We start from the raw sequence: 22,022 nt of genomic DNA, 5'->3' as shown, positions 1-22,022 counted from the left end.
GTTTAATAAAAATCTTGAATACCAGCATAATTATTGTTTATGACATTAAAAGACAAGCTTTCAGTAGTTTATTATGTACATTTGCTGTACTTTATTTCAAATACCTTGTATATTTAGAAAATAAAATATTCTTTTATTTCTAGTTATGTTACCAAGCTCTTATTCTGTGCCTATTTTATGTAGACATATAGATTATACAAGGTTCAACTTATCCTGTACTCTTGAGATAAACTTATTGTTGGTTTTATTTATTTTATACAGAGAGTCACTTTATTTGTAATTGGTTTAAAAAATTTTTGTCTTGGCTGGGTGCGGTGGTTCATGCCTGTAATCCCAGCACTTTGGGAGGCTGAGGCTGGTGGATTATGAGGTCAGGAGGTTGAGACCAGCCTGACCAACATGGTAAAACCCCATCTCTCCTAAAAATACAAAAATTAGCCGGGCATGCTGGCATGTGCCTGTAATCCCAGCTACTCAGTAGGGTGAGGCAGGAGAATTGCTTGAATCCAGGAGGTGGAGGTTGCAGTGAGCCGAGATTGGGCCATTGCATTCCAGCCTGGGCAACAGAGCGAGACACAGTCTCAAAAAAAAAAATTTGTCTTTATGAATGAGATTGTTTATAGTTCTCCTTGTTTTGTCTCTGTCAAGCTTTGATATTAACTCAGGAATTGAGTTGTGCAGTGTTTTTACCTATTCTATTTTTGAGAAAAATTAAGTACTATCAACCTTATGCTTTTCAGTTTTAAATTTTGAATGCTTGGAATACTTACCAGACATTTTTCTGAGACTGATATTTGTAGCATATGTGTTAATTTCTACTGATTAGCATCTAGTTAACTGGTTGTGTCTTGTACACATAAGTTCAAATGTGGTGAGTTTTTATTTTAGTTATTATATTATTCATTTTACAACTTATTTTTAAAATCTTTATGTAGTTTCTTCTTTCCTGCAGATACTTTCATTTGTCTTTTTTAGATATGGTAAGTATAGTTGTTTTTTATTTTTTGTGTCTGATAATTCTAATATTGGATGTCTTTGCAGATTTGCTTCTGTTATGTTTTTCTCTGGTGTCTTTCACATGATCTTATTTATGGTGAACTTTGTCATATTTGATTGCCTGCTAGTCATTGCACATAATGGAAAATTGTTTGCAAGGTTCATCAAGTTCTGGAATAGATATGACTTTCTTTGGGAGAGTTTGCTTTTGCTTCTTTCTGTTTCCTGGGGATTCTACAATTTGAAGGAATTATTTGTACTTCAGGTAGTATAGTTCATTCAGAATTAATATAATTGATGGAGAAATACGTGTAAGACCAATGTGTAGAAACAAGTTTGCAGATATTTTGTTGTCTTTTTTTATTTGTCTTTATGACCTGTCCTCAACTTGAAGACAGCCTTGTATGCCATTCCTTGGTGTTGGGAAGAAAACAACTGTTTGGGCCATACAGATTCTTTGGAGTCCCACGTTAATTTCGAGAAGGTTTTTATAACATATCACACGTGCTAAACATCTAAAAGTACTTAATACATGTTAGAAAACGTCATTAGACTAGTAATTCTTAAGACAAATTGTAAGAAATTAAGGTGCATTACTAGGTTCTATAAAGAGAATGTTTTTGTTTAGAATATTTTTGATAGAATATGTTTTATGAACTGTGAATACATTTTTAATATGTATAAGGGAAAGAATGAGATGTTTGGATTCAAAGATGCATAAGATCAAACACTGAAGAAATTTTCTGTGTAGTTGGGGAGAAAAAATATCAAAAAGCCAACGCAGCCCAGGGATTGCAAGTTTCTGCCTGCTGCCCTCACCTTACCTGGCTTTGCCTGGCTGCCAGACACCAAGAGTTGTTTTTAATCATTGAAGAAAAAGCCACCCAAAGTGATGATATTACAGGCGTGAGCCACTGTGCCCAGCTATTTTTTTCTGTTTTTAGTTGAGATGAGGTCTCACTACGCTGCCCAGGCTTGTCTTAAACTCCTGAACTCAAACAGTCTTTTCCCCTTGGCCTCCCAAAATGTGATTACAGGCATGCACCAGCACACTTGACCCAATAAGTACTTTTAAAAATATGACAGAGACCACTTTGGGAGCCTGAAGCAGGAGGATTGCTTGAGCTGAGGAGATTGAGATCAGCCTAGACAATATAGCAAGACCTTATCTCTACAAAAACAACAAAACAATAAAAACAGAGAAGGCTTCTTCGATGTGACCTTCTACACCCTCAACCAGTGCCTTTTCTGCAGGTAAACACTGTATAAGTTCATTTTATCTTTACACAGATTTACATGTGTATAATGTGATTTTGTGGACCTTTAGAAATAGTATTGCATATATGTTTCCTGGATGACACCACATGTTCAATGGTTAGAAGAGCAGGCTCCGAGTACCTGTGTAACCTTGGGCAGGTTTCTCAACTTCTCTGACTCATTTGTTACTCAAGAATAATAACATGTAAGTAAAATTAGTGCTGTTCTTTGAATGTAATAATAAAGTAGATAAACAATTTCAAGGGGAATAAAAATTTTACAAAAGACAAAAGAGGATATTTAGAGATACATTCAAGATTCAAACACAGTATTTTTTTAAATGTCATGACATTAAACTTGAAAATTTAGATGAAATTATCTATTTTCCAGAAAAGTATGTGACAAAAATTGATTGTGGAAGAAACATGAGATAAATAGAAAAATCAAAAATTATGTTTTTAATTTTACATGCATTAAAAAGCACATATATTATAAAATAACAGCTTTATAAATTTTTACAAAATGCATATACCATGAACCCAGCACCCAGTGATGGACAAGTGTGAACAACACAATTTCAACCACGGACTGCATCCACATGCCATATGCAGGACCTCACCAGTGGTCTCTGTTCGTGTGTAAGAGGGACAGTCCTCACTGTTGGCTGGGTATGCCTATGAGAATCACAATTTTAACTTTGTGCTGGGATCTGTTATGACACTCTCTGTACCACCCAAGGGGTCATACAATATGCATGAGTTTTGTAATCTTCTGTGACCTTCATACAAGTAGAAAGCCCAGAACCTTACCCATTGCTTTAAGGCTACCTAGGAGAGTCAGCATATCTCCTATTGGCTAGATCCGGGTATGCAAGTCATCACTGTGCCTCTGAGCTGAGTCTGGAAATCAGTCACTATTCAACCTGTTCTCAGATCCACATATGACAAGCAAAATTTTAACTGTGGACCGCACCTGCATGTGAGGTTCAGGACCTCACCAGTGTGCTACTGTCATGTTTGGAATTGATGATCCTAATTGTAGGCTTGTTATGCCTATGAGAGTCACAGTCTCACTATGTGCTGGGCCCTTATTATACTGTCTGTATTACTCAAAGTATTTGTAGAATATGCATACATTTTATCAACTTCTGTTACCCTTCTAAATGTAGGAGACTTAGGACTTTACCCACTACTCAAAGTCTAGCTAACAGAGTCAAAATCACTCCTAGTGGCTGGTTTTCTATATAAGCTTTGTCATAATGCCTGTGAGCTGGGAAAAAACACAGGTTGAAATTTAACCTGTAAGAAGGGAACAGGCAAGATCACCTGAATGCTGGACCAAAAAGATGTCAACATCCACTCTCTGGGCAGGGTCATGGCAGTAAAGTCCCATAACCTGGAAACCAAGCCTAACGGTATGTCACAAAGCCTCCTGTGGGCAGGGTTCAGGCAGAAAAGTTACATTACCTGTGTGCAGGGCACAGTAATATGTCACAATCCACCCTGTGTACAGGGCCCAAGCAGAAAAGGAGAGTCATAATACCTAGTTGATGGGCCCACTGATATGTCACAATGCCTCATATTGGAAGGGCCAAGGCAGGAGAGTCATATCATTTGAGTGCAGGGCTCAGTGATATGTCACAGCTCACACTGAGGCAGGGCCCAGGCAGAAAAGTAGAGTCACATTACTTAAGTGATGGGTCTACTTATATGCCACAACTCTCTCTGTTGGCAGCGCCCAGGCAAAAGAAGGTAATCATTTAACCTCGGTGATGGGCCCAGTGAGGTATCACAACCTTCCCTGAGGACCTATGCAGGAGAGTAAAATACCTTACATGGAGGGCTCAGGTATATGGCACAATTCCATTTGTGGGCCTTTCCCTGGCAAGAGGGCCAAATAATTCAGGCGCTGGACAAAGGTATATGTCACAATCACACCAACAAAAAGGTCCAGAAATAAAATTTAAACTTTCACACATTTTCTGGCTCCAGGTATAAGAGTCAAGACCTCCTGTGAGTTGGGTCTGAGTTCATGAGTCACAGTCTTCATAGTGGACTGTATCCCTGCATGAGAGCAACAATTCTAAACATAAATTTTTCAGTATATGAGTCACAGCCTCACAGGCATGCTGAATCCTGGTCTTTGAGTCACTATCTTACCTGTGGACCAGATGTATTCATGACAGTCAAAATTCCAACTTTTGACTACCTGCACATGTGAGGTTCACAGCCTCAACAGTGGACAGTTTCCATGTGGGAGGGTGACAATGTTTACTGTTGGCTGAGTGTGCATAAGAAAGTCACAATTTCACCTGTGTCCTGGGTCCTGTTATGACACACTATGTATCAACCAAGGGCTTTATATGGTATGAGTAACAGTCACAATCTGTTTTGAGACCTTCATGCTGGTATGAACCAATGATCTATTAACAGGTATGTGTCAACATCTCTCTTATTGGTCAGATATATTTATGACAGTCATCACAGTGCTTGTAAGCCACCTCCAAAAATAAGTCACCATATCAGCTATCTCAGGACACATATGAAAGTCACAAATCCAATTGTGGACTGTGCCTGTAAGATTCAGGACCTCACCAGTGGACTCTGTCCATGTGTGAGGGTGACAACCCTAATTGTCAGCTGGGTTTGCCTATGAGAGTAATAATTTCACCTGGGTACTGGATCCTGTAACTAAACTCTAAATGTCACACAAGGGCTTTAGAGAATATGCTTGAGTGTCATAATCTTATGTGACCATTCCTCACCCAGAACTTTATGCTTTTTCACCCAGAACCTCATCCATTGCCCTAAGCCTAGAAAAGAGAAGCCAAATCTCCCCTATTGACTGGGTCCATATATGAGGGCTATCATTACACACACCTCTAAACTTGGCCTAGATATATGTCACAATAGCACCTGTGAGCAGAAATCAGAGAGTCACATCACTTTGGTGCTTGCCCAAAGATATGTCACAATTCCACTCTGAAACAGGACCCAGGAAGAAGATGTGTCACAAATGGCCACTGTAGGCAGGAGTCAAATCACTTGAGTGGTTGGCCCAGCTGTATGTCACAATCTATTCTGTTGGCAGAACACAGGCAGGAAATGAGAGTCACATCACCCAGGTGCTGGGCCTAGTTATATGTCACAATCCTCCTGCAAGTAGGGTCAAAGCAGAACACAAAAGTCATATCACAGAAATGACGGGCCCAGTGACATGTCACAATCCCCACTGAGGGCGGGGCCCAGGGGGAAAAAAAGAGTCTAATCACCTAGGTGATGGGTTCAGGTATGTCGCAATGCCTTTTTTGGGAGCAGCCTAGGCAGGATTGGAGAGGCACATAACCTACATATATGGCCCGGAGATATGTCACAATCCCCCTTGAGGGCAGAGCCCAGGCAGGAGCATCACATATTCTAGGTACTTGGCCAAGGTGTATGTCAAAATCTCAACCATAGAATGGGCTTCTGCAGGAGAGAAAATTCATCAGTTCTCTGCCAAAGATATATGTAACAATCACCCCGCGGGAAGGTCCAGACATAAGATTTACAATCTCGCACTTGTCCCACCTTCAGGTATGAGAGTCAACTACTCCTGTGAGTTGTGTTCAAGAATGTGAATGACATTTTTAACCATGGACTGGATCAGTGCCTGAGAAAGCCAACCCCAACTCTGGACAGTGTTTCAGTGGGGGCAGTCACTGCCTCATAGGTGTGATAAATTTTGGCCTGAGGATACAATCCTAACTGTATCCTACCTGTCACCATCCTACCTGTGAATCAAATCCACCTATGAGAATCACAGTTCCAACTTTTGAATAATCCTGAATGTGAGATTCAGAAACTCAACAGTGGGCTGTGTCCATGTGAGAGGGTGACAGTTCTTACTCTTGGTTGCATGTGCATACAAGTGTCTCAATCCCACTTGTGCTGAGCCCTGGTATGACACAATCCATACCACCCCAGGGCTTTATGCAGGATGCCTAAGAATTGAAATTTCCTGTCAGACCTTGGTGCTGATATAAGCCCACGATCTTACCCATTGCCCTAAGCCTGAGAATCAACATATCTCCTGTTGGCTGAGTCCAGGTATGAGAGTCATCCCTGTGACTGTGAGCTGGGTTCAAAAATGTGTCAACACCTAACTTGTGGCCAGATCCACATATGACATTCATAATTCCGATTGTGGACCATGTTTCCATTTTAAATTCCAGACCTCACCAGTAGGCTCTGTTCCTGTTTGAGGGTCACAGTCCTAACTGCTGGCTGGGTGTGTTTAAGAGAGCTACAATCTCACCTGTGTGCTGGGTCCTGCTATGACACTCTCTGTACCATCCAAGGGCTTTATATTATAAGCATGTGTAGTAATCCTCTGTGACCCTCATACAAGTAGGGGAACCAGGACCTTACCAATTGCCCAAGTCTGGCTATGTGAATGAATATCTCTTCTTTTTGCTGATTTTAGATACAAGATTCATCATCATGCCTGTGAGCTGGGTCCAATAATGAGTCACCATCCTACCTGTGGCCAAATGCATACATGATAGTTACAACTCTAACTGCAGACTGCATCTGCATGTAAAATTTAGGTCACGAGTGGGCTCTCTCCATGTTTGAATGTGATGATTCTAATGGTCAGCTAGATGTGCATAGGAGAGTCACAGTCTCACTTTCAGGTAAGCCTTGTATCAGCACTCTCTATACTCTCTTAGGACTATATGACATATGGGTGGGCTTGTAATGTTCTGTGACCTTTGAACAAGTAAGAGACACAAGACCTTATTTGTTGCCCTATGCCTCACTATGTGAGTAAAAAATCACTTCTTTTGGTTGGGTTTATGTATGAGGGTCATCATCATGCTTTTGAGCAGGGCTCTTGTATATGTCCCAAGGCCCACTGTGAACAGGGCCCAGGAAAAAGAGTAGAGGCACATTACCCAGGTGCTAGGCCCAGTGATATAATTTTGTTTTGTGGGTAGGGCCAAGACAGTAGAGAAATGTCACATCACTAGGTTCTGAACTTAGTGATAAGTAACAATTATCCCTGACGGCAGGGCCCCCAAAAAAGTCACACTACCTAGGTGCTTGGCCCAGGTATATGTTAATTGTATGCCAGGCTCAGGCAATAGAGTTAAATTACTCAGGTGCTCAGCAAAGCTGTATATCACAATCACACCTGCAGAAAGGTTAAGTGATAAGATTTACAATCCCACACATGTTCTAGCTCTATGTATCAGAGTGAACTCCTCCTGTGAATTGGGTCTCAGTAAGTGAGTCACAATCTCAAAGGTGGACCGGATTTGTGCATGAGAGCCACAACCACACCTGCAGATTGCATCTCGATAGAGGAGTCACAGCCTCCAGGTGTGCTGCCTCCTGGTCTGAGGTCATCATCTCAGCTGTGGACCACATCCACCTATGAGGGTCACTGTTCCAGACTGCTTCTGGTTGTGAGATTCAGAATCTCAGCAGTGGGTTGTGTCCATGTAGGAGGTTGACAATCCTTACTCTTTGCCTGTGTGCATATCAGAGTCACAGTCTCACCTGTGTGTCAGACCCTGTTATGACCTTCTCAGGACCAATGGGGGACTTTGTACAATATGTATAGTGTCATAATCCTCTGCTACCTTTATGCAGTCAGGAGACCCAGAACATTATGTGCTCCCTTAAACCTAGTTAACAGAGTCAACATCTCTCCATTTGGCTGAGTCTAGGTGAAACAGCCATCACTGTTTTCTAAGCTGGATCCGGAAATGAGTCACCATCTCACCTGTGATCGGATTGAACTATCACAGTCAAAATCCCAGCTGTGAACTGTGTCAGGGTGTGAAATTTAGGACCTCACCAGTGGGCTCTGTTTATATGTGAGGGTGATGGTACTGTCAGCGGTGTCTGCATAACAAAGCCACAATCTCACCTGTGTGCTGGACCCTGTAATGAATTTGTACTACCAGAGGGCTTTATACAATATGCATGAGTGTCATAATCTTCTGTGACTTTCATACAGGTAGGAGACCCAGGACCCTATTAGTTTCCTTAAGCCTAGCTGTAAGAGTCAACATCTCTTTTATTGGCTGGGTTGAGAGATGAGAGTTACCACTGTGCCTGTGAGCTAACTCCATAAATAGGTCAACATCATACCTGTGGCTGGATCTACACATGACAGTCAAAATTCCAACTGTGGACTGTGTCCGTGTACAAGATTCAGGACCTCACCAGAGTTCTCTGTCCATGTGCGATGATGACACTCATAACTGTTGGCTGGATGAGCATACAAGAGTCACAATTTCACCTGTGTGCTGGGTGCAGTTATACGTGAAATTCTCACCTGTGGAAAAGAAACCAGCTACGAAGGTCACATATTTTAAGTGCTGGGCCAAAGATATGTTAAAATATCCCCTATGGGCAGGGCCCAGGAAGGAGAGTTAAATTACCTGTGTGCTGTGACCAGTGATATGTCACAAAGCCTTCTATGGGAATGGCCTACGCAGGAGTTTTTAATTACCTTTGTGCTGGTCCAAAAATATGTCACAATCTCCCGCAATTGGTGTGGCCTAGAGAGAATAGAAGAGTCACAGCACCTAAATTATGGCCACAGAGATACACCACAATACCTCCTGTGGGTAGGCCTACGATAGAGGGTCACGTCACCTGCAATCTGGGCTCAGTAAAATGATTCAATCTCTCCTATGGCTAGTGCCCAGGCAGAAGAGGAGAATCGTATCACCTAAGTGCTAAGACCTGTGGTACGTCGCAGTCCATTTTTGGGGACAGAATGCGGGCAAAAGAGGAAAGTTACATCACCTAGGTAATGAGTTCAGAGGTATATCACAATACCTACTGTGGGCAGGGCCCAGGCCATACAGTCACATCACTGAGGTGCTGGGCTCAGTGGTATTTCACAATGGCTTTGTGGGCAGGGCTCTGGCTGAAAATAAGAGTCATATGACCTAAGTGCTGGGCCCAGTGATATTTTACAACACGCTCTGTGGGTAGGGCTCAAGCATGAGAGTCACATCACCCAGGTGTTTGACCCGGGTATCTGTCACAATCCCCTCTGAGGGCTGGGCCCAGGCAGGGTAGTAAAATTACTCAGGTGCTAGGCAAAATATATGTCACAACAACACTTGTGGGAAGGTCCAAGGCTAAGATGCACAATTCCACACATGTCCCAGCTTCAAGTAGGAGAGTCAACACCTCCTGTGAGTTGCATCCAAGTACATGAGTCACAATCTCAATGATGTACTGAATCCATGCAAGAGAGTCCCAATTCCACCTGCAGACCATGTCCTGGTATTAGAGTCAAAGCCTCACCAGTGTGATGAACCCTGATCCTAGTGTCATCATCTACCTGTGGACAAAATCCACAAATGAGAATCACAACTCCACTTTTCAACTGCATCCAGATGTAAAATTCAGAAGCTCAACAGTGGTCTCTATTCATGTGGGAGGGTGACACTTTTTACTGTGGGATGGAAGTGCATATAAGAATCACAATTTCAGTTGTGTTCTGGGTCCTCTTATGACACTCTCTTTACCTCCATAGGGCTTTACATTGTTCGGGTGAGAGTCACAATCGCCTCTGAGACTTTAGTGCTGTATAAACTCACAATCTTACCTCTTTTCCTAAGTCCAGGTATGAGAGTCAACACCTTTCATATTGGCTGCGTCCAGGCATGAAAATCATGACTGTGCCTCTTAGTTGAGTTCAGAAATGAGTCACCCTCTTACCTGTGGCTGAATCCACACATGACATTAAAAATTCAAACTATGGACTCATCTTAGAGTGAGATTCAAGACCTCACCAGTGGGTTCTGTCTATGTGTGTGGATCACAATTCTTATTCTTGGCTGGGCATGCATTTGAAGGTCACAATCTCCACTTTGTGCTGAGTTATGTAATGACACTCTCTGTACAACCCAAGGGCATTATACAACATGAGTGAGTTTGATAATTTTCTGTGACCTTCATACAAGTGAGAAACCCAAAACCTTGCTTCTTGCCCTAAGCCTAAGGGTCCACACATCTTCTATTGGCTGGGTTCATTGTGCAAGTGAGTTGGGTTCAGAAATTTGTCACCATCCAACCTGTGGCTGAATCCATATATGACAGTACAATTTCAATGGTGGAATAGGTTCATGTGTGAGATTCAGGACCTCACCAATGGGCTTGGTCTATATGTGAGGGTGGCAATTCAAACTGTTGGCTAAGTGCGTATAGGAGAGTTACAATCTCACCTGTGGACTGGGCCCTGTTATGACACTCTGTATTCCCCAAGAGCTTTATACCATATGTGTAAGTGTCATAATCTTCTGTTACCTTCTTACAAGTAAAAGACCCAGACCCCTAAGCCTAGCTACCAGAGCCAACATCTCTCTTATCGGCTTCGTCCAGGTACGAGAGTTATCACCATTCCTGTGAGCTGAATCCAGAAATAAGTCACCATCCCACTTCTGGCAAGAAATACATATGACAGTCACAATTCCAACTGTTGATGTGTTCACATATAAGGTTCAGGACCTTAACAGTGGCCTTTATTCATGTGTTATGGTGACAATAGCACCTTTTGGCTGGGTTTGCATACAAGAGGAAAAATTTCATCTGTGTGCTGGGCTGAGTAATATATCACAATCTTACCAGTGAGAAAGGCTGAGAAATGAGAGTGACATCACCTGAATTCTTCACCTGGAAAATATCTCAATCCCCTCTATAAGTAAGGCCCAGGCAGGAGAGTAACATCATTTGTGTGCAGGGCCCAGTGACATATCATAATATTTTCTCTAGGTAGAGTCCAGGCAGGAGAGTCACAACATTCAGGTGCTGGGCCCAGAGACATGTCACAATCCCCTTTAGGGGCATTTCTCGGGCAGCAGGGAAGAGGCACATTATGTAGGAAATTGGTTCAGAGATGTGTCACAATGTCCCTTTTGGGTGGTGCACAGGCAGGTGAAGAGAGTCACATCACCTACATAATGGACCAGCAATATGTCACAATACTCTCTGATGGAAGGGCAAAGACAAGAAAGTCACATGACCTAGGTGAGAAAACCAGAGATATGTCACAATGCATGTTATGAGTAGGGATCATGAAAAAGAGGAAAGCCACAAAACCTAGGGGCTGCAGCCAGATATATGTCACAATTACCCCAGAGAGTAGGACCTAACCATAAGAGGAGAGTCAAATAACATAAATGCTGTGCCAAGCAATATGTCAAAATCCCCACTGTGGACATGTCCCTTCCCACCCAAAAAAGAGTCACATTATGTACATTTTGGAACCACAGATATGTATCAGTGATGCTTGTGGGCAGAGAGCAGGAAGAAGAACCACATCACTGTGTGCTGGCTCCTGATAAATCACTCTTATCTGTAGTCATGGCCCAGACAGAAGAGGCAAGTCAAATTAGCTGGGAGCAGAGCCCAGAGATATATCACAATGTCTACTATAGGCAAAGCCCAGGAAAGAGAGGAGACTCAGATCAAATAGTCGATGGGCCCAGAGATATATCACAATGCCCCCTGTAAGCAGGGTCCAGGCAAAGGACTCAAATCTCTTTTGCGTTGGGCCCAGCAATATGTCACCATGCCTTTTGAGGGTAGGGCCAAAGTGAAAGAGTGACATCTCCTTGGTGTTGGGCCCAGCAATAGGTCAATATCTTTTGTGTGAGCAGAACATAGAAAAAAAAGAAGAGTCATATCAACTGGGTGCTGAGCCCAGGGATATGTCCCAATTCCTCCCGTGAGCAGAAACCATGCAGGAGAAGAAAGTCAAAACACATAAGTGATGGACACAGAGATATTTTATAATGTCCCCTGTTGGAACGGCCCAGGTGGAAAAGTAACATCACCTGGTGTTGGACAGTGCAATATGTCAAAATAGCCAGTGTGGTCAAGGCACAGGCAGAAATCACATAACCTGGGTGCAGAGCCTGGCAATGCATCACAATGTCTTCTGTGGGCAGAGCCAAGGCAGGAGAATAGGTTACATCAGCTAAGTGCTGGACGAAGTGACATGTCATAATCTCTTTTGAAGGCTCGACCCAGGCAGGAGAATCACGCAGATTCTGGGCAGAGGCATATGTCAGATTCACACCTATAGGAAGGTCCAGGGATTAGATTAATCCCACACACATTCCATTTCCAGGTATGAGAGTCAACACCTGCAGGTTTGGGCTAAGTATGTGAGTCACAATCTCAAGAGGGGACTGAATTTGTACACAAGAGACTAAATCTCTCCTGAAAACTGTGTTCCCTTAGTGAAGTCACAACCTCACTGTTGTTGGGAGTCTTAGTCTGAGAGTCACCAACTCACCTATGGATCAGATCCATGTATGAGAGTTAATTCTCCAACTTTCCACTGCCTCTGGGTGGGGGATTCAGAACCTCAACAGTGGGCTGTATTCATGTGGAAGAATGATAGTCTTTACTATTGGCCACCTGTGTGTAGGATAATCACAATGTTACCTGTGTGTTGGGCCTTGTGGGGACACTCTCTCTACCATTCAAGGTATTTATATGATATGCATAAGAGTCAAAATCTGCTCTGAGACCTGTGTGCTGGTATGCACCCATGATTGTACCTGTGGCCCTAAGCACACTCATGAGAGTCAACATCTCTTCAATTGATTTGGTCCAGATAGAAGTTTCTCAACTGTCTATGAGCTGGGTTTAGAAATGAGTCACCATCCCAATTGTGGCTGGATGTTCACATATGAAAGTTACAATTCCAACTGAACACCATCCACATATGAGGTTGAAGACCTCACCAGTGCACTGTGTCCATGTGTGAATGCCTTTTAGTTCTTGTGACATAAGTAATCCTTGGGAAATAAAAATGGCTTTACATGCAAGGTGTGTAAGAAAAATAGAATGTGCTTTCAGTATAAGATTATAAAAAGGCATAAGGATGTTAATTTTGGGGCCTCGGTTAGAGATCTAAAGGGCTGTTTTAAGTTAGAATAAACCTGAAGGTTTGAGCAAGTTGTGGAAGGTTTTTAAAAATTTAATCTCATAAAAAAATTCTGTGTGTGAACATACTGGCTAAAGTTAAATAGATATTATTCAGCTTTTCCATAAATTGAACATTGGAATAAAAGAACAACAGGTTTTTTTTAGAGCACAGTTTTGCCCTTTAACAAAAATTTAAAGTGTTGTAAAAGATTTCTGAGAATCTTACCTTATAGTCAGACTAATTAAGATTTGATATGTTGTATATAAGATTTTATTAACAACTTTGGCATCATTACTATACTAACAGAAAGGTGAAATATAGGCTTCCACTCTTGAACAAGATTTTCATGTTATATTTAAAAAATGGAAGACTTTTGTCTTTTGAATAAAGTACAGGAAAAAAGACGAGACAGACTGTTTGGAAAGCTAAGTCTTTCCTCTATTAATAAGTAAAGGTTTTTGGCTTTTAAAAAATTTTTAAAAAGAAAAGTTACTGTTTTGGCTAAATGAATGACATAGGGTGACCTGGGATTTGATTTTATAATATAAAATGTTTTAAACTTTTGTTTGAAAAACTTTCCAAAATTAAATTATAAATTTTGTCTTTTCTGACCTAATTAATCTTTTAGATACTAGGTCACCTAAAGTCCAAAAATAATATATTCTATTTATTTGGTATAAAAGTTATACAGAAAGTATTGTCAAATATGAAATAGTATTTGGCTTTCTTAGGGTTGTATTTGTATAAATATGTCATTGGTGAGTGTTCTGAAATCATAGAAAACTCCTGTAAGTCTGATATAACTTAGTGTATAGTATGCTATTAATAGTTATAATTGTTATGTAAAATTGTTTATTCCACAAGAGTAACCAATATTTCTAGCCAATTGTGGCTTTAATAATGGCTGCCTGAAGACCTTTTTTGTCACCCACAGACAATTGTCTTGTTTCAATCCTTTTCAAAAGATAATTTATAGTCTTCTATGGAACATTAATGGGTGCTTTCAAATGCAAATTTCTGAAAACTTTGAAGACTGCAAAATTAGAACAGGAGAAAAACTTTCAAGACTCTCATGGAAAGCTGAAATAATAAATATCAAGCAGAACAAGAGTTTACTGCATGAACTGAATAAAAGATGGAAGTAATATTTTTTGGCTTTTTGCTTAAAATGTTGTGGATCCTTTGTTTTTCAGAGTCAAGAGCACTTTTGAGTTATTTACAGCTTTTAACAATTGAGTAAAATATACTCCTATAAACATAATTTGGAGTATATTTGTTTCTCTCTCCCTGATTTCTCCAGAATGTACAAAGATATTGGTGAGTATTCTTAATTTATGGCAATATAGTTATTTGCATAAGTGCAATAAGCATGTTTTCATTTGCAACAGGACACAATGGAAGACACAGGTTATTTTACCAAGGCTTTGACTAGAATCATGGTCTTTGAGAAATCACACTTGATTTGTAGAGCCAGTAGAAGCCCTTTGGGAAAATTGGCCTTCTATCTTGTCTATACAGTCCCTGTGCAGGGTTCCTGACCTGTGCAAGTAAGGAATGTCACTTTCTGACAGGCCCAAGATCCCCAAGTTATCTTGAGACCTCAAAAAGAAAGGAATTAACACAATTCCTGTGCTCCCAGAAGATTAGGCATTCTATGTCACAGGATAAGACAAGAAGTCAGCACAAGGTACCATTCACAAAGACCTTGCTGATAAAAGACAATGCAGTACAAAAGACAGCAAAAACCCACCAAAGAAGAAAAATGGCAATGAAAGTGACCTCTGGTAGTCCTCACTGCTCATTATACGCCAAATATAATGCATCAGTATGCTAAAAGACACTCCCAACAGCACCATGACACTTTACAAATGTCATGGAAATGTTAGGAAGGTATCATATATGGTCTAAAAAGGGAAGGCACCCTGAGTTCTGGAAATTGCCCATCCCTTCCCTGGAAAACTCACAAATAATCCATCCCTTGTTTAGTATGTAATCAAGAAATAACCATAAAAGGAGCCAACGAGCAGCCCTCAGGGCTTCTCTATCTATGGAGTAACCATTCTTTTATTTACTTCTCTAATAAACTTGCTTTCACTTTAAAAAAATAAGCCACATCAAATAGTTGATAGGTCTACAGATATGTACAATGCCATTTGTGGGCAAAGTGCAGGCAGGAGACTCATATCACCTTGGTGTTGGGCCCAGGAATATGTCAAAATGCCTTCTGAGTACAGTTCAAAAATGAAGGTGTAACATCACCTTAGTTTGAGGCCCAGTAATATGTCACAATCTCCCCTGTGGGTAAAAACTAGAAAGGAGATTCACATCAGTTAGTTGCTGAGTTCAGCAATATGTCATAATGCCCCCTGTGAGCAGGGACCAGGCAAAAAAAAAGAGAGTCACATAACCTGGGTTGTTGGCACAGAGATTTGTCACAATGTCACCTGCTGGCAGGGCCTAGGCATGAGAGTTACATCACCTGGGTGTTGGACCCAGCAATATTTCATGATAATTTGTGGACAGGGCACAGGCAGGAGAGTCATGTAACATGGGTACATACCCCGGAGATATGTCAAAATACCTTTTGTGAACAGTGCCAAGGCAGAAAAATTGAGTCACATCACCTAGGTGCTGGGTACAACAACACATCACAATTCCATCTGTGGGCTAGGCCATGGCAAGAGTCATATCACTCAGATGCCAAAGAGAGGAATATGTCAGAATCACTCTGCAGGAAAGTCTGAGGAAAAGATGAACAATCTTACACATGTCCCAGTTCTAGGTATAGGAGTCAACACTTTCTATCTGTTGGGTCTAAGTAAATGAGTCATAATCTCAGTGGTGGGCTGAATTTGTGCTTGAGAGTCTCAATTCGTTCTGTGAATTCTGTTTTCTTAGTGGAGTGATGGCCTCATAACTGTGCTGAATTTTGGTCTGAGAGTCACCAACCCCACTGTGTACTGGGTCCACCAAAGAGAGACAATGTTTTAATTTTCAACTGCCTTTGGTTATGAGATTCAACAGCTCAACAGTGGGCTGTATTCATGAGGAAAGATGGCAATTTTTACTGTCAGTTGGGTGTGGATATCACTGTCACAATCTCACCTATGTGCTGAACCCCATTAGGACATTCTCTGTACTACCCAAGATCACTGTAGAATAGGAATGAGAGCCACAATTTGCCCCGAAACCTTTATGCTGCTCCCTAAGCCCGGGTAGAAAAGTTGATATTTCTCAAATTAACTGCACCCAGACAGAGAAGTCCTCACTTGTCTATGAGCTGGGTCTAGAAATGAGTCGCCATCCCAACTTTGGACACATCTGCATGTGAGACACAAGACCTCACCAATGGGCTGTATCCAGGTGTTAGGGTGATAATCCTAACAGGTGGCTGGGTGTGTATATAAGAAATACAATATCCCCTTTGTTTTGGGACATGTGAACACTCTCTGTACCACTCAAGAGCTTTATACCATATACAAGCATGTGGTAGTTCTCTATGACCTTCATACAAAGAGGAGACACAGGTATTTTACCAGTTTTCCTAAGCCTAGCTGTGAGAAACAGTATCTCTTCTATTGGCTTGTTTGAGGTATAAGAATTGGCATCACACCTGTGAGCTGGGCCAGGATATATGTAATAAATTCTCCTCTGAATAGGGTGTAAGCAGGGAAGTCACATTACCTGGGTTTGGGGCTGAAGATATGTCACAATCTTCTCTGAGGGGGGACAAGGCAGGAGAGTCAAATCACCTGAGTTCTTGTCCAGGGATATATTACAATCCTCTCTTGAATGTTGGAAACAGGCAGCAGAGTCACATCACCTGGGTGCTGGGCCCAGTGATATGTCACAATTGTGACTGTGTTTGACTGTGGGCAAACCCCAGTCAGAAGAGACACGTTACTAGGTTGCTTAGTTCAGTAATATGCCACAATCTTCCCTGAGGGCAAGGTGCAGGTGGAAAAAGACAGTCGCATTTTTAAAATCACCTATCTTTTCTTTTAAAAAAGTCATGAGGCCCCCTTGGGCTGAGTCCAGACAGAAGTTTTCCTACCCATAGCTGTTGGTCACAGAAGTATGTCACAATAACAATATGTGACACCCGAGCAAGAGAGGAGAGTCACATCATCAAGGTGCTCAGTCCAGTGATATGTCACAATCTCTTCTTTTTGCATGGCTCAGGAAAAAGAGTAGAGTCACATAACCGAGGTGATGAACAAAATGGTATGTCATAATATTCCTATGGACAGAGCTCATGCAGGAAAGTCACATCACCCCAGTGTTTAACCTAGCTATATATTACAATACACATGTATGCAGTGCCCAGGCAAAAGAGGAGAGTCATATCACCTAGGTGCTGGGTCCAGCAATATTTCACAATATCCCTTGAGGGGAGGTCCCAGGAAGTAGATTCACATCACCAAGGTGAACGGCCCAGAGATATGTCCTAATGCCTCTTGTGGGTAGGGCTCAGGAAAAAGAGGAGAGTCACATAACCTAGTGACTGGGCCCAGCTCTATGTCACAAACCACCCAGCGGATAAGATCTAGGCATGAGAAAAGAGTCACACCATGTAGGTGCTAAGCCAAGTGATATTTCACAATCCACACTGTGCATAAGTTTCAGAAAAAAAAGGAGTGTCACATCATCTAGGTAATGGGCCTAATGATATATCATAGTAACTCCTGTGGAAAGAGACTAGGAAGAAGTATTACATCACCTGTGTTCTGGGCCTAGCAATAAGTGACTCTCCCTATCTCCCACTATCCTGAAGGCATGGCCCAGGCAGGAGAGGAGAGTCACATCAACTGAGTGATGAGCACAGAAATATGTAACAATGCCCTCTGTAGATAGAACCCAGTCATAAAAGTTACATCACCTGGGTACACACATATTGGACCCTGCGATATGTCACAATGGCCAGTGTTGTCTGGACACAGGCAGGAGAGTCACATAACCTGTCTACAGAGCACTTTGATATGTCACAATGCTCTCTGTGGGTGGTGCAACAGCAAAAGAATAAAGTCACATCACCTAGGTGCTGGGTCCAAGGATGTGTCATATTTTTATCTGTTGTCTGTTGTCTGTCCCCAAGCAAGAGAATCAAATTACTAAGGTCTTGGGCAGAGGCTTATGTCACAATCACACCTAGGAATGTCCAGGGATGTGATTGACAATCTTGAACCCATCTAGGTTTTATTTATGAGAGTCAACACCTCCTGTATGTTGGCTCTAAAAACAGGAGTCACACAATCTCAATGAGAGAGTAGATCCATACATGACAGCCTCAATCCCTCCTGCAAACTGTGTCCTCTTTGTGGAGTCACAGCCTCACATGTGTGCTGAATGTTTGCAATTAACCAACCCACCTGTGGATTGGATCCATGGATGATAGTCAATTTTCCAACTTTCCACTGCCACAGGGTGTGAAATTAAGAACTTCAAAAGAGAGCTGTGTTCATGTGGGAGGATGACAATCTTTACTATCAGCTGGGTTACAATCTCATCTGATTGCTGGGCCCTGTTAGGACACTCTTTGTACCACACAAGAGTTTTATGTGGTATGCACGAGTGTCACAACCTGTTCTGAAACCTTCATACTAGTATGGATTCATGATTTTACCTGTGGCTTTACACCCAGATATGAGGGTCAACATCTCTTCGATTGTTGGGTTCCAGATAGAAAAGTCTTTACCTACCTATGATTTGGGTTTAGAAATGAATCACTATCTTAACAGAGGCTGAATGTAATGTCACAATTGCAACTGTAGATCGCATCTGCATTTGGGGTTCAGGACATCCCAGCGGGCTCAGTCTATGTGTGAGGGTGATGATTTTAATGACTGCCACAGTGTAAATATATAAAACACAACCTCAATTTTGTGCTGTGCCCTGTGTTGACACTCTCAGTACCAGCTGAGTGCTTTATAGCACATGCAATAGAGTGATAAACCTCCATGATCTTTGTACAAAGAGGAGACCAAGGACCTTACCCATTTTTCTAAGCCTACCTACAAAAGACAGTATTTCTTCTATTGGCAGGTTTGAGGAATGAGGGTCATTATCACATGTGTTACCTGAGTAAAGATATATGTCACAATCCCACCTGTGCATAGGGAACGAGCAGGAGAGTCACACCATGTGGGTTTGGATCTAGAGATATTTCTCCACATTCCCTAAGGACAGAGACCAGGCAGGAGAGCCACATCACCTGGGTGCTGCTCCTAGCAATATGTCACAATTTCTCCTATGGGTAGGGTGCAAGCAGAAGAAAGTTGCATCTCCTAGGTAATGTATGCAGAGATATGTCACAAGGCTTTCTGTGAGTAAGGTTTAGGCAAGAGCCTCCCATACCCTAGGTGATGGGCCTAGCAATATGTTACAATACTTAAAATATGAAAGGCCCAGGTAAAAGAGAAGACTTACTTTACCTAGGTGGTGGGTCTAGGGCTTTATACAGTTTGAATGAGAGTCACAATCCAGTCTGAGACTTTCTTGCTGGCATGAACCTACAATTGTATCTGTGTCCCTAAACCTAGATAGGATTGTATCTGCGTCCCTAAACTTAGGTAGGAGAGTCAACATCTCTCCAATGTTCTGGGTCCAGATAGGAGAGCCCTCATCTTCTTATGAGCTACATTTAAAGATGTTTCACGATCTCAAATCTGGCTGGATGCTCACATATGACAGTCACAAATCCAACTGTGAACTGCATCCATGTTTAAGACTGACAAGTGAGGTCTGTCCATCTGTGAGGGTTACAATTTTAACAGTTCATGGGTTGTGCATATGTGCAAGTCAACCTCACCTGTAGGCTGGGCTCTGCGGTGACATATTGTGTACAATTCAATGGCTTTATACCATATGTGAGAGAGTGGTAATCCCCTCTGACCTGCATAAAAATAGGAGAGCCAGAATCATACCCATTTTCCTAAGCCTAGCTATGGAAGACAGTATCTCAACAACTGGCTGATTCAAGATATGAAAGTCATCATATTACTTGTGAGCCATATTATGTGTATATATGTAACAAATCCACATGTGTGCATAGGTAGTGAGCAAGAGAGTCACATCACCTGGGTGCTGGGCCAGAGATGTGTACAATATTCCCTGAGGGAAATGACCAGGCAGAAGAGTAACATCACCTGGGTGCTGAGCCCAGTGATACGTGATAATTCTCCCTGTGGACAAGGTTCAGGCAAAAGAGATACATTATTTGGTTTCTAGGCCCAGCAATATGTCACTATCTTCCCTGTAAACAGGGTGAAGGTGGAAGAGGACAGTCACATCTTTCAGGTAATGGATGCAGAGATTTGTCACAAGGCCTTCTGTGAGCAGGGTCCATGCATGTGCCCCGCATCCACTACATGTTGAGCCCAGTGATATTAAAACAATACCCAAATATGCAGGGCTTAGGCAAAATAAGAATGTTACCTTACCTGGGTTCTTGTTCCAGTGATTTGTTACAATCCCCTTTTTTGGCAGGGCCCAGGCAGAAGAGAAGAGGCACATCACTTAGGGGATGAATGAAAAAATATGTCATAATACCCCTGTGGACAGAGCCCATGCAAGAGAGTTGCATCAACTCAGTGATAAACCCAGACATATGTCACAATACACAATGTAGGAAGTGCACAAGCATAAGAGGAGAGTCACATCATCTGGGTGCTGGGGATAGTGATACATCAAAATCTCTCCTTGGGTAGAGTCTAAGCAGTGGAGGAGAGTCACATCCCCTATGTGCTGGGCCCAGCAGGGTGTCACAATACCCCTGAGGAAAGAGCCCAGGCAGTATTTTCACATCACCTGGGTGCTGGTCCAGGGAGATGTCACAGTCTTTTCTGAAAGCAAGGACCAAGCAGCAGAGTCACATCACCTGCATGCTTGGCCAGCGATATGTTACAATTCCCTTCTAAAAGCAGGGCATGGTCAATATAGTCACATCAAACAGTTTCTGGAACCAGCAATATGTCACAATGCTCCTTGGTGGGCTAGGTCCAGACAAGAAAGACATATCACTTGGTTGCTAAACTCAGCTTTATGTCACAATCTTCCCTGAAGGCAAAGCACTAACAGAAGATAGACACATCCACTAAGTGATAGATGCAGAGAAATATCAAAAAGCCCCCTGTAGTCAGGGCTGAGGGAAAAGTCTCTCATCCTCTAGGTGTTGGACTTAGCAATATGTCATAATACTGAAAATATGCAAGGCCCAGGTAAAAGAGGACAGTCACATCACTTAAGTGCTGGATCCAGTGATAAGTCACTATTCTTTTTTGCAGGGCTCAGGCAGAAGAAGTGAATCATATCACCTAGGTGACTAACAAAATGATACGTAATAATCCCCCTGTGGTCAGGGCTCATACAGGAGAATCACTTTACCTAGACATTGCACTCAGTCATATGTCAATATAGCAATGTATGTACAGCCCAGGCAGGGGAGGAGAGTCACAGAACCTAGGTGCTGGGCCCAGTGATACATCACAATTTCTTATTGGGCAGAACCCAAGCAGTAGAGAAGAGTAGAGGAGAGTCACATCACTTTGGTGCTAGGCCAGATATATGTCACAATTTTCCCTGAAGGCAGACACTAGGCAGAAGAGTCACATCACCTGGGTTCTTGGCCAGCGATATGTTACAATCCTGTTCTAACAGCAGGTCACAGAGTTACAGCACCTGGATACTGGTCCCAGTGACATGTCACAATGCTCCCTGTGAGCAAGGCCCAGGGAAAAAACACATCACCCTCTTTCTGGGCCAAATGTTGTTATGGTCTTCCCTGTGGGCAGAGTGCAGGCAGCAGGGAAGAGTCACATCTC

The 22,022-nt window shown here is 42.2% G+C and overlaps 1 long non-coding RNA gene across 1 annotated transcript; it reads right to left on the bottom strand.

Moving 5' to 3' along the window:
• Positions 1-8,331: 8,331 nt before the first annotated feature.
• LOC131380710 (uncharacterized) lies at positions 8,332-20,726 on the bottom strand. Its single transcript, XR_009208815.1, has 3 exons — positions 20,643-20,726; positions 20,012-20,095; positions 8,332-8,580 (listed from the first exon to the last, which is right to left on the bottom strand). It is a non-coding gene; the product is annotated as an uncharacterized LOC131380710 (long non-coding RNA).
• Positions 20,727-22,022: the final 1,296 nt, after the last annotated feature.

The sequence above is a fragment of the Hylobates moloch genome, unplaced genomic scaffold (genome assembly GCF_009828535.3).
Source record: "Hylobates moloch isolate HMO894 unplaced genomic scaffold, HMol_V3 SCAFFOLD_12, whole genome shotgun sequence".
In the NCBI taxonomy this organism is placed as follows: Eukaryota; Metazoa; Chordata; class Mammalia; order Primates; family Hylobatidae; genus Hylobates; species Hylobates moloch.
This window is presented reverse-complemented; position numbering and strand designations above follow the sequence as displayed.